Raw genomic sequence first — 12,912 nt, forward strand, 5'->3', positions numbered from 1 at the left:
CGAGCCAGTCCAGGAACGCCGGAGGAGGATGGCCTAGAGACGCCGCAGCAGCTAGCCTTCCATCAACCCCGGAGGGAGTCACCAACAAGGTAAGGTGGGCGGAGCAAAGACGTCGGACAGCGACGGACACAACAACGCGTCTACGCAGGGCCCCTCTTCGGTCTTTTTTTTTCCGTGGAGCGGTAAGCCTCGCAGTGTGATTGAGCTCACGTTGATTGCTTTTTTGCCTTGTGGAAAAACAATTGCTCTTCAGTTGTTTTTTTCGCGGTTTTTCCTTCAATCTGTCATAGGGTCCCTCTCGGTGCCTTCCCGTAGTGTCCCCAGTCAGCAAGACACTCTCATGTTGTGGTGCAAAAAGGTATGGAGTGTGGAAAACATGACGTCCATGTGACCTACGATGTTTTCAAGATGACACAGAGAGTCTCTGCAGTGGGAATTGGCGTCTGCAGAATGGCATGGCTGCAAACCTCATATCTACAACCGGAGGTACAGGAAAGTCTCGCTGATGTTCCATGCACTGGAGAGAATCTCTTCAGAGACAGGGTGAGGGATGCTGTGGCCCAGCTTTGGGACCACCATGAAACCCTCCAACAACTCTCCGCTAGTACTCTGCACCCATCCTCCTTATCCAGGAGACCGTCGAGATCAGGGCCCAGGAAATCTTTTTCCACCAGAGGAAGTACTATCCTCCGCCTCCTCAATTCCATCAGTACCATCAGAGCTCCCACAGCTGTACCAGGCAGCAGAAAACTCCCAAACTCAGCCAGTTCCTCAGTCGACTCTGGGGACAGGGTTTTGACTGGGCCGCAGGGAACATAAGCCAGTTTCCCGTACCCGGGATGATGGACTCTCCGGTTGGGGGCAGATTGCGTTTCTTCACAAACCAGTGGCTCAGTGTAACCTCAGACCAGAGGGTTCTGCCCATCATTAATCAAGGATGTCCTGCCAAATTACCCTCTATGCCCATATTGGGGGCTGGTAGCACATCAGGAGGTACTATAAGTGGAGCTCTCCTCCCTCTTAAGGGCCAGAGTGGTCGAGCCCGTTCCACCAGGGCAAAGAGGGCAGGGATTCTACTCAAGGTATTTCTTGGTTCCAAATAGAACAGGAGGACTCTGTTCCATTCTAGACCTAAGGGCCTTGATAAAGTTGCTAAGAAAAGGAACGTTCTAGATGGTTTCCCTGGGCACTTTGATCCCCCTTTTGCAAAAATAGGGGACTGGCTTTGCCCCCTCAACCTAAAGGATGTATACACTCACATCGACATTTTCTCCAGTCACAGGAAATAACTCTGATTTGCTGTGGGAACACAGTACTTCCAGTACCAAGTGTTGCATTCGGGCACATGCCCACCCCACGGGTCTTCACAAAATGCTTGGCTGTGTGGTGTGCACCTGCGACCTGAAGTACCTGACCTGGAAGATCATATTTTTGGTAGCAGTCACTTCAGCACACAGGGTCAGTGGGCTCCAGGCCTTAGTGATTTATCCATCTTATACTAAACTTTATCATGACAGAATGGTCTTGCATACGCACTCTAAGTTTCTGCCTCAGGTGGTGACGGATTTCCATCTTAACCAGTCAGTTGTTCTGCCAATATTTTTTCCTAGGCCCCATTAGCACCAAGGTGAATGAACACTGTACAGTTTGGTCTGCAATTAAACTTTAGCCTTCTGTCTGGAGTGGACAGAAGCCCATAGACAGTCCGCCCAACTTCATATTTCTTTTGATAGGAATAAGTTGGGCGTTGCCTTTGCCAAACAGACAATATCCAGTCGGCTACTAGATTTCATCTCCTTCTGTTATGCCCAAGCAGGACTGCATCTTGAGGATCATGTCAAGGCTCATTCTGTGAGAGCCATGGCAGCATTGGTGGCCCACTTGCAAGCAAGGCTGCGACATGGAGTTCTCTCCACACATTCACATCTCATTACTGACTGGATAGGGATGGCCAAAACAACAGTAGGTTTAGCCAGTCTGTCCTTCGGAATCTGTTTGAGGTGTAAAACCCTACTCTCCTGCCTAGGGCCCGTTGTTTAGGTTCAGGCTGTCTCCCTCTCTGTTACCAACAGCACCATGTTGTTGTACCCATTGGCATCTGGTTAGGTGTCTGTTGGTTCCCTTTTTGTGTTGGGCAGCAGTCTGTAGCTAGGGATTCACCCATGTGTGAGGACTACTATCCTGCTTATCCTCAGAGAAAGCAGAGTTGCTTACCTGTAACAGTCCTCACGAAACCTACCTGCATTCTGCGGAGTTGTGTTTCTCCTATTATTTTATTTTATATTAATCGTAATTCTATATTACGAGACTAAAGAGGGGAACCTGTGTGGACGCGTGGTATAGGGCAAGCTGGGCATGCTCTGTGAGCTTAGTCAAAGTTCTAGAAACTCTGACGTGTTTTCCGCATTGGGGCTCCATCTGATGATAGCACCCATGTGTGAGGACTAACATCCTGCTGTCCTCTGAGAACACCCCGATTAAATCCTAATTACCCGTTCTTCATTTGGATTTATACTATTGACTTTACTTTGAATATGTGCATCATCTTGGAATAATTTGTGGTACATGACATTGCAGTAGGTCTTTTCTGGTTACGAAACTGTGTTTAAACCTTTTGACAACTTAAAAAGGACATTTCTTCATATGTAAGCTGTCCCTCTCGATGTAGCCCATGTGAAACACGGTTCTGTGTTGGTGGACCAATTGTCAAATAAAATTTTCTATGTACACATTTTGAAGGCAACATCACCTCCCTTCCATTGTGTTCACATATATTATCAGTTCTATAAAATTCTACCATCAAGATTTTTTTCTCTGCATTGCTATGATCATTGTTTTGTAAATTCTGAATGCTCATCATAATGTCATATGCCAAAATGTATGATACATATTGTAACAGGCGACCAACATTTGTTTGAGTGTGGTGGTAATTGAAGAAAAACAGTGAGCCATTAGAGATGTGAATCGTGTCCTCGATCGTCTTAACGATCGATTTCGGCTGGGAGGGGGAGGGAATCGTATTGTTGCCGTTTGGGGGGGTAAAATATCGTGATATATCGTTAAAATCGTTAAAACCCGCTAAAACCCACCCCCGACCCTTTAAATTAAATCCCCCCCCCCCCCGAACCCCCCCCCCCCCAAATGACTTAAATTACCTGGTGGTCCAGCGGCGGTCCGGAACGGCAGCGGTCCGGAACGGGCTCCTGCTACTGAATCTTGTTGTCTTCGGCCGGCGCCATTTTCCAAAATGGCGCCGAAAAATGGCGGCGGCCATAGACCAACAGGATTCGATGGCAGGAGGTCCTTCCGGACCCCCGCTGGACTTTTGGCAAGTCTTGTGGGGGTCAGGAGGCCCCCCCCAAGCTGGCCAAAAGTTCCTGGAGGTCCAGCAGGGGTCAGGGAGCGATTTCCCGCCGCGAATCGTTTTCCGTACGGAAAATGGCGCCGGCAGGAGATCGACTGCAGGAGATCGTTCAGCGAGGCGCCGGAACCCTCGCTGAACGACCTCCTGCAGTCGATCTCCTGCCGGCGCCATTTTCCGTACGGAAAACGATTCGCGGCGGGAAATCGCTCCCTGACCCCCGCTGGACCTCCAGGAACTTTTGGCCAGCTTGGGGGGGGCCTCCTGACCCCCACAAGACTTGCCAAAAGTCCAGCGGGGGTCCGGAAGGACCTCCTGCCGTCGAATCCTGTTGGTCTATGGCCGCCGCCATTTTTCGGCGCCATTTTGGAAAATGGCGCCGGCCGAAGACAACAAGATTCAGTAGCAGGAGCCCGTTCCGGACCGCTGCCGTTCCGGACCCCCAGGTAATTTAAGTCATTTGGGTGGGGGATTGAAGGAGGTAGGATTTGGCAAGGAAAAGTTATTTGGGGGGGGTTCTGGAGGGTGGGGGATTTAATTTAAAAGGTCGGGGGTGGGTTTTAGCGGGTTTTAGTGTGCCGGCTCACGATTCTAACGATTTATAACGATAAATCGTTAGAATCTCTATTGTATTGTGTTCCATAACGGTTTAAGACGATATTAAAATTATCGGACGATAATTTTAATCGTCCTAAAACGATTCACATCCCTATGAGCCATAATTCCTGCCATTCTCCATGTCATATCTAAGATCCTTATATGAAGTGATATATTATAGATACATCTCTGTGGCATTATATAAGTCACTGAATTCCTTGATTTTTACTGATTTGCTATGTCAAGTTCAATTCATTGCTTTTAATCTTTTTGAGGGTAACAATATAAGTAAATGACCCTGATTATCCTCAGAAGGTTGCAGAATACATGCCCAGTATAGTTTTCTAGATTGTGCTTTTATTACAGCAGATGACCTCTTTTGTAAATACTAAATTAAACCAACTCGTTTTTTAGTGGCCTTGGAGATTTAGGAGAAAAAAAAAGTATACTCAAATTCCGTAAAGAGAAAAATATCTAATTCCTTATACTGTGAATGTCTTTTCTCAGCATCGGTCTCTCTGGAAAGAAAGGTTAGTCTCTAGGTGACAAGTTACTAGGGGCTCTTGCACGAGAAAGCTCTGCTGAGTGCATAAGAACACATTTCTGCCTGTAAATGTCTTTTATGGAACATAAGAAGTTGCTATATTGGGTCAGACCGAAGCATCCCTTTTCATGCAGTGGTCAATCCAGATTAGAAGTACCTGACAAGTACCCAAACATTAAATAGATCCCATGCTAATAATGCTGGTAATAAGCAGTGGCTATGTATTCCCTAAGTCAAGTTGAGTAATAGCAGTTTATTGACTTTTCCAGGAACTTGTCCAAAACTTTTTAAAACTCAGCTACGCTAACTGCCTTAACTACAATCTCTGGCAATGAATACCAGAGTTTCATTTTGCATTGAATGAAAAATAATTTTCTCTGATTTGTTTTAAATGTGCTACTTGCTAACTTCATGGTGTGCCCCCAGTCCTTCTATTATCTGAAAAAGCAAACAATTGATTTACATTTACCCATTCTAGTCCTCTCATTATTTTGTAGACCTCATCATATCTTCACTTCAGCTGACTCTTTTCCAAGCTGATCAGCCCTAACCTCTATAACCTTTCCTCATAGGAGAGTCGTTCCATTCCTTTTCCTGTCACCCTTTTCTGTACCTTCTCCAATGCATCTATATCTTCTTTGAGATGCAGCAATGAAAATTACGATTTCAGTGTATTGTCCACTATGACTCCTAGATCTTTTTCCTGGGTGGTAACTCCTAACATGAAACCTAACATCATGTAACTACAGCATAGGTTATTTTCCCTTGCACTTCTCCACATTAGATTTCATCTGCCATTTGGATGCCCAAATGTCCAGTCTCACAAGGTCCTCCTACAATGTATTACTATACTCATGTGATTTAACTACTCTGAATAATTTTGTCATCCGCAAATTTGATCTCACCACTCATCATTCCCCTTTCCAGATCATTTATAAATATATTAAAAAGCACCAGTCCAAGTTCAGATCCATGAGGCACTCCACTGTTTACCTCTCTCCTAATCTCTGTTTCCTATCGTTTAACCAGTTTGCAATTCACAAAAATACATTGCCTCCTATCCCATGACTTTTTAAAACTCTTAAAAGCCTTTCATGGGAAACTTTGTCAAATGCCTTCTGAATATCCAAATATACTACATCTACTGACTCAGCTTTATCCACGTGTTTATTAACCCCTTCTAAAAACTTGTAGTATATTTGTGAGGCAAGACTTCCATTGGGTAAATCTATGCTGCTCGTGTTCCATTAAATCATGTCTATCTATATGTTGTATGATTTTGTTCTTTAGAATAGTTTTCATTATTTTTTCAAACACTGGTCAGGCTCACTGGTCTATACTTTCCCAGATCACTCCTGGGACCCTTTTTAAATATTGGGTTTACATTGGCCACCTTCCAGTCTTCAGGTACAATGGACGATTTTAATGTTACAATTTACTAGTAATAGATCTGAAATTTCATTTTTTAGTTCTTTCATAACCCTGGGATATATACCATCTGGTCCAGGCAATTTACTACTCTTCAGTTTGTTAATCTGGCCTACCACATCTTCCAGGTTCACTATGATTTGGTTCAGTTCATCTGAATCATCACCCTTGCAAACCGTCTCTGGAACAGGTATCTCTCTAACATCTTCATTTGTAAACACCGAAGCAAAGAATTCAATTACGGGCCGATGCAATTATGTGCGCTGAAAGCAAGGGGGGCGCCATGCAATATGGAAATTAGGGGGTCGCACTGGGAAGGAGGTGCTAGAGTCGCTTGCGTGACCTCAGCGCCTCCTTCCTAACGCGACCTGCCGCAACTGCTGGTTATGAAGACCGACGCCAGTAAACTCGGCCTGGGTTTTCATAACCTGTCTGCCAGTAATGAAAACGGCCGCTGAGTTTAGCACACATAATTTAAAAAAGAAGTGCAGAAAAGCAGTTTTTTTTCTGCTTTTCTGTTCTTCTTTTCAATGCGCTCAGCAGTTAACGCCTGCTCCAGGCAGGCGTTAATATCTGAGCGATAAATGTGCGTCTGAGATGCACATTTATCTTTTTGCATTCAGAGCGAATGAGTAATAGGCTCATTCCCATGCATTTTATGTAATGAGCACTATCTCATTCACTCCGCGTCAGACGCATGTTAAATAGGCGCTAATCCCCCTATTGCATTAGGGGGTGAATTAGCCCCTTAGTCTTTCCACAATGGCTTTATCTTCCCTAAGTGCCCCTTTAGCCTCTTGATCATCCAACGGTCCAACTGACTGCCTTGCAGGCTTTCTGCTTTGGATGCATTGTTAAAAGTTTTATTATGAGTTTTTGCCTCTATAGCCAACTTCTTTTCAAATTCTCTCTTAGCCTGTCTTATCAGTGTTTAAATTGTACTTGCCAATGCTTATGCTTTTTCCTATTTTCTTCAGATGCATCCTTCTTTCAAATTTTGAAGAAAGGGGTTTTTTTGTCTAAAATAGCCTCTTTTATTCACTTTTTAACCAAGTTTGCAGTTGTTTGGCCTTTATTTATTTATTAAATCTATATACTGCAAATCAACATTGCTATGCGGTTTACAGGAACAAAATGCACATAATCATTTCCTGTTACAAGATAAAATGCATAAAACATGAAATAAAATAACATTAACATAGCAAACAATCATTAAGTAAATAAAATAAATCTAATCCCAATGTTTTTTTCTTCTCAAACCACGGGTATTAAACCAAATCATAATCCGGCTCGCCGGTCAATGTCTCTTCAAGTTATCTCCCTGGTTACTTCAGTTTTATGATCCAAGTTTGTACTTCCTTGTTCAATGTAATGCATTCTTTTATGCGCTGGTTATCATTACAATGTAAACCGAAGTGATTTGTAACTTGTTACAAGAATATCAGTATATAAAAGTGTTAAATAAATATATAAATAAATAATATTAAAACAGTAAACCATACACATACCATAACTTATAAGATAAAACCATAGCCATGACCATATTGCCCTCAGCATAAATATCTTGATAAATGCACTACATTAAACTGTCATCCCCTCTGCTTGCAAAACTTAAAAACCTTTCTTAATGTTTGGAATACATCTGGACTATGCTTCTAAGATGATATTTTTAAACAATGTTCATGCATGTTGTACATGCTTAACCTTTATAGCTTTCAGTTTTTTGCTAGCTATACAAACATAGAAACAAAGAAATGATGGCAGAAAAGGACCAAATCCATCCAGTCTGCCCAGCAAGCTTATGGTATTATCAGCCGTGCCATACAGGTCTCCCCTATAATGGTAGCATCAGGGGTGGCATCTGCCATGGCATACAAGTTACCCCCATACTTAGTTTCTCAAACCGTTAAAGTCAGGGCCCTTGTTGGTTACTGTCTGAGTCCTGTTCCCCGTTATCTCTTATTTCTTGCCGTTGAAGCAGAGAGCAATGTTGGAGTTACATCACAAGTTTAAGGCTTATTGGATAAGGGTAGTAACAGTCACATCAGCAAGTTACCCCCATGCTTATTTGTTTTCCCAGACATAAAATTCAGTGTCCTTCTTGGTTGCTGTTTGAAACTAATTCCCCTTTTCTTCTTTTCCCCCGCCATTAAAGCAGAGAGCAATAATGAGTTGCATCAACAATATGAAGGTTTATTGGTTAAGGGTAGTAATCGCCACACCAGCAAGTTACCCCCATGCACTCTTTTCCTCATTTCCATCCTCTAGCCTTTAGGGATCCACAGTGTTTATCCCATGCCCCTTTGAAATCTTTCACTGTTTTTGTTTTCACCACCTCTTCCGGAAGGGCATTCCAGGCATCCACCACCCTCTCTGTGAAGAAATATTTTCTGACTTTGGTTCTGAGTAGTCTTTCCTGGAGTTTCATTTCATGACCCCTATTTCTACTGATTTCTTTTCAATGGAGAAGGTTTGTTGAATGTGCATCATTAAAACCTTTCAGGTATCTGAAGGTCTGTATCATATCTCCTCTGCACCTCCTCTCCTCTTGGGTATACATATTTAGCTCCTTCAACCTTTCCTCATAAGTCATTTGATGGAGACTTCCCACCATTTTTGTTGCCTTTCCCTGGACCGCTTCCATCTTATCTCTGTCCTTTTTGAGATAAAGTCTCCAAAACTGAACTCAATACTCCAGGTGAGGCCTTACCAAGGACCTGTACAAGGGGATTATCTCCTCCTTTTTCTTGCTAGTTATTCCTCTCTCTATGCAACCCAGCATTCTTCTGGCTTTAGCTATCACCTTGTCACATTGCTTTGCCATCTTCAGATCACTAGACACTATCACTCCAAGGTCCACTAGAACTGTAGATTTGCTTATTGTTCCAGTCAATAATTCAAATTTGATCATGTTATGATCACTATTGCCAAGTGGCCCCAGCACCATTAAATCTCTTAGAAAATCCTGCATTCCGCTAAGGATTAGATCTAAAATAGCCCCCTCTCTTGTTGGTTCCTGAGCCAGTTGCTCCATGAGCAGTCATTTATTCCATCCAGGAACTTTACCTCTCTACCATGTCCTGATGTTATATTTACCTAGTTAATATTGGGGTAATTGAAATTTCCCATTATTACTGCACTGCCAAATTGGTTAGCTTCCCTGATTTCTTTTAGCATTTCATTATCTGTCTGACCATTTTGGTCAGACAGAGTATAGTGATAGTGTCTCCTATCACCATACTCTTAGGGGTAGATTTTAAAAATTTGCGCGATCGCGTACTTTTGTTCGCGCACCAGGTGCGAACAAAAGTACGTTGGATTTTATAAGATACGCGCGTATCTTATAAAATCCGGGGTCGGTGCGCGCAAGGGGGTGCACATTTGTGCAACCTGCATGCGTCGAGCCCAGCGCGCGCTGCCTGTTTCCTCCGAGGCCTCTCCAATTTTCCTTCGCCCTCCCCCCACCTTCCCCTCCCTTCCCCTACCTAACCCACCCCCCTGGCCCTATCTAAACCCCCCCCCTTACCTTTGTTGGCAGATTTACGCCTGCTAAAAGCAGACGTAAATCTGCGCACGCCGTCACCCGACCCGGGGGCTGGTCCGGAGGCCTGGACCACGCCCCTGGGCCGGCGCCACGCCCCGCCCCCGAAACGCCGCGGCACGCCCCCAAAAAGTTGCGTCGTTTCGGGAACGCCCCCGACACGCCCCCTCCCCGCCCCTTTTACAAAGCCCTTGGACTTACGCGCGTCCCGGGGCTCTGCGCGCACCAGCGGCCTATGCAAAATTGGTGCGCCGGCGCGCAAGGGCCCTGCGCGCGTAAATCCGGCCGGATTTACGCGCGCAGGGCATTTAAAATCCGCCCCTTACCGAACACACATGGGATTTCTATCCATATAGAATCTACTGAGCATTTAGTCTCTTGTAAAATCTTTATCCGGTTGCATTCTATACCCTCCAGGACATAAAGTGCCACACCCACACCAAGTTGATCCTTCCTATCATTGCGATATAATTTGTACCCTGATAAAGCATTATCCCATTGGTTATCCTCCTTCCGTCAGGTCTCTGAGATGCCAGTTATGTCAATCTCATAATTTGCTGCTATATACTCTAACTCTCCCATCTTCTTAGACTTCTGGCATTGGCATACAGACATTTCAAAGTGTGTTTCTTGTTTGTATTAACAATCTGCTTTTCAGTTGATATGAATAATTTGGAATTCTTTAGCTCAGGTGATTCTTTACTTATAGGCACATGCACTATGTTTGCTTTTATTGGAACTTCTCTGTTGGGATGCCCTAACTCTCCTATTTCATTAGTATCCTTCAAGGATATCTCCCTCCAAACCATGCGCTGCTGAGTGACTGTCGGCTTTCCCCCTTGTTCTAGTTTAAAAGCCGCTCTATCTCCTTTTTAAAAGTTAGCGCCAGCAGCCTGGCTCCACTCTGGTTAAGGTGGAGCCCATCCTTTCAGAAAAGTCTCCCCCTTCCCCAAAAGGTTCCCCAGTTCCTTACAAAACTGAATCCCTCTTCCCTGCACATATACATTTGAATATTCAAACCTATGCCAATAAGTGCAAACCCTTCCCCAGCTTTACTCCCAGGAACACCTTTGCTTTGTCTGGGTAACTTGCACATGAGTGTGAGATACATGTGCAAATTTACCTGCATATCGTGCAGGCAAAACACTTTCCCGCACATAAGTGTTTTTGAAAATTACTCTCTGTAAGTTTTGAGTTTATTTACAATTGTTGATATTTATAAATTAAATAAATAAGCAAGCAAGCAACATGTGGTCTCATTGATAAAATAGGGTATTCCTACAGAATTAAGGAACTACTGTCTAGCCAATCAGATTGCTTATTTACTTTATTTGCATTTTTATATTGCTTGTCTAATAAAATCTCTAAGCAGAGCTGGAAAGGAATTGAATATTTAATTAAATTTATAATAAATTGTTTTGCACATGGGATTAGCGAATTGTGTAATTTGCTTTACAGCCGAGCTCTTTTCAAATGCCAGCAATCAATGTGAATGGTGTTTAGTTTCTTGGCCCGGACTCCCATAGAGGAGTATCTGAACATTTTTAAGAAAATGAAAACAGAATTATAGACACAAGGTTTAAAGGCCAGGATTACAATCCAATGTGCTCTCCAATAAGAAATTATGAATTGGGGTCAGTTACTCAACTTCTTTGAGAATTTAACTTCCATTTTCCATTTTAGTTAAACTAAGAAAAAAGGTTTTTGTAACATCATGGCGGCTTATAATCAAGTTCTCAGGCGTAAAAATTTGTGCAGAGAATTTTGATCAATTATCGCTTTTCCCTATGGGGAACTTTTTAAGTGCATAGGAAAATGCGTTCTTACATTTGTTTCCATTGTAAAAAGAACAGTTGCAGTAAAATTGTGTATTGATCCAAAAATTGATGTTGATTATAAAAAAAAACCTCTTCCAATATAAAAGCTATGTTACAAATGATTGGATTATCTAAAAAAGAAGGGAAACCAGTGAACGGGTGTTCCCTGTTAGGAAGTACATTTGCATAATTATGATCAATAAATGCAATGGCTTCACTGCACATTACATTATTTACTCCGTGTGCCATTTTCCTAATTTCTGGACTCCAACTCTGCATGTGGTGAATAGCGAACATTTTTGTGGTACATTCCATTTTCTGCAGTTTATAGAATTGTTTTTTTAATGGTGGAGCCACTTGGCAATAGTGATCATGACATGATCAAAGTTGAACTAATGTCTAGAAGGGGGACAATATGTTAATCTACAGCTCTAACACTCAGCAATCCGGGAAACTATAGACCAGTGAGCCTGACTTCAGTGCTGGGAAAAATAGTGGAAACTATTCTAAAGATCAAGATCGTAGAGCATATAGAAAACATGGTTTAATGGAACACAGGTCAGCATGGATTTACCCAAAGGAAGTCTTGCCTCACAAATCTGCTTCATTTTTTTGAAGGGGTTAATAAACGTAGATAAAAGTGAACCGGTAGATGTAGTGTATTTGGATTTTCAGAAGGCCTTTGACAAAGTCTCTCATGAGAGGCTTCTAAGAAAACTAAAATGTTATGGGATAAGAGGCAGTGTCCTTTCATGGATTACAAACTGGTTAAAAAAACAGTAAACAGCAGGATTAAATGATTAATTTTATCAGTGGAAAAGGGTAAATAGTGGAGGTCCTCAGGGCTCTGTACTTGGACCGGTGCTTCTCAATATATTTTTAAATGATCTGGGAAGGGATATGACGAGTGAGGTGATCAAATTAGCAGACGACACAAAATTATTCAGAGTAATTAATTCACATGCAGATTATGATAAATTGCAGGAGGAACTTGTGAGACTGGAAGATTGGGCTTCCAAATGGCAGACAACATTTAATATGGACAAGTGCAAGGTGATACATATAGGGAAAAATAACCCTTGCTGTAGTTACACGATGTTAGGTTCCATATTAGGAGTTACCACTCAGGAAAAAGATCTAGGCATCATAGTGGATAATACTTTGAAATCATCAGTTCACTGTGCTGTGGCAGTCAAAAAAGCAAACTGAATGTTAGGAATTATTAGGAAGGGAATGGTTAATAGAACGGAAAATGTCATAATGCCTCTGTATCGCTCCATGGTGAGACCGCACTTTGAATACTGTGTACAGTTCTGGTTGCCGCATCTCAAAAAAGATATAGTTGCGATGGAGAAGGTACAGAGAAGGGCAACCAAAATGATAAAGGGGATGCGCGCACATGCTATAAAATATGATTCCCACGCGCACATGCACGCCAGATTTTAATATCTGAGTGAGCATGTGTGCGTGGGTAGCCTCTTGCGCATGGAATGGAGGGATTTAAAAAAAATATGTGCTGCAACACGAGTAGGGTTTTCTCAGTTCCCTGCCAGTCCGCTCCAATTAAGGAACAGATTGCGAGGGAACTTCCCTATCCCCCTAACTAGCCTTCCTGCCTTCTCCC

At 42.9% G+C, this 12,912-nt stretch overlaps 1 protein-coding gene across 7 annotated transcripts in view; it reads left to right on the forward strand.

Annotated features, from left to right (window-relative positions):
* AUTS2 (activator of transcription and developmental regulator AUTS2) overlaps positions 1–12,912 on the forward strand; it is a 1,828,564-nt gene that overhangs the window by 1,127,127 nt on the left and 688,525 nt on the right. The window lies entirely within an intron of this gene.

The sequence above is a fragment of the Rhinatrema bivittatum genome, chromosome 8 (genome assembly GCF_901001135.1).
Source record: "Rhinatrema bivittatum chromosome 8, aRhiBiv1.1, whole genome shotgun sequence".
Classification (NCBI taxonomy): Eukaryota; Metazoa; Chordata; class Amphibia; order Gymnophiona; family Rhinatrematidae; genus Rhinatrema; species Rhinatrema bivittatum.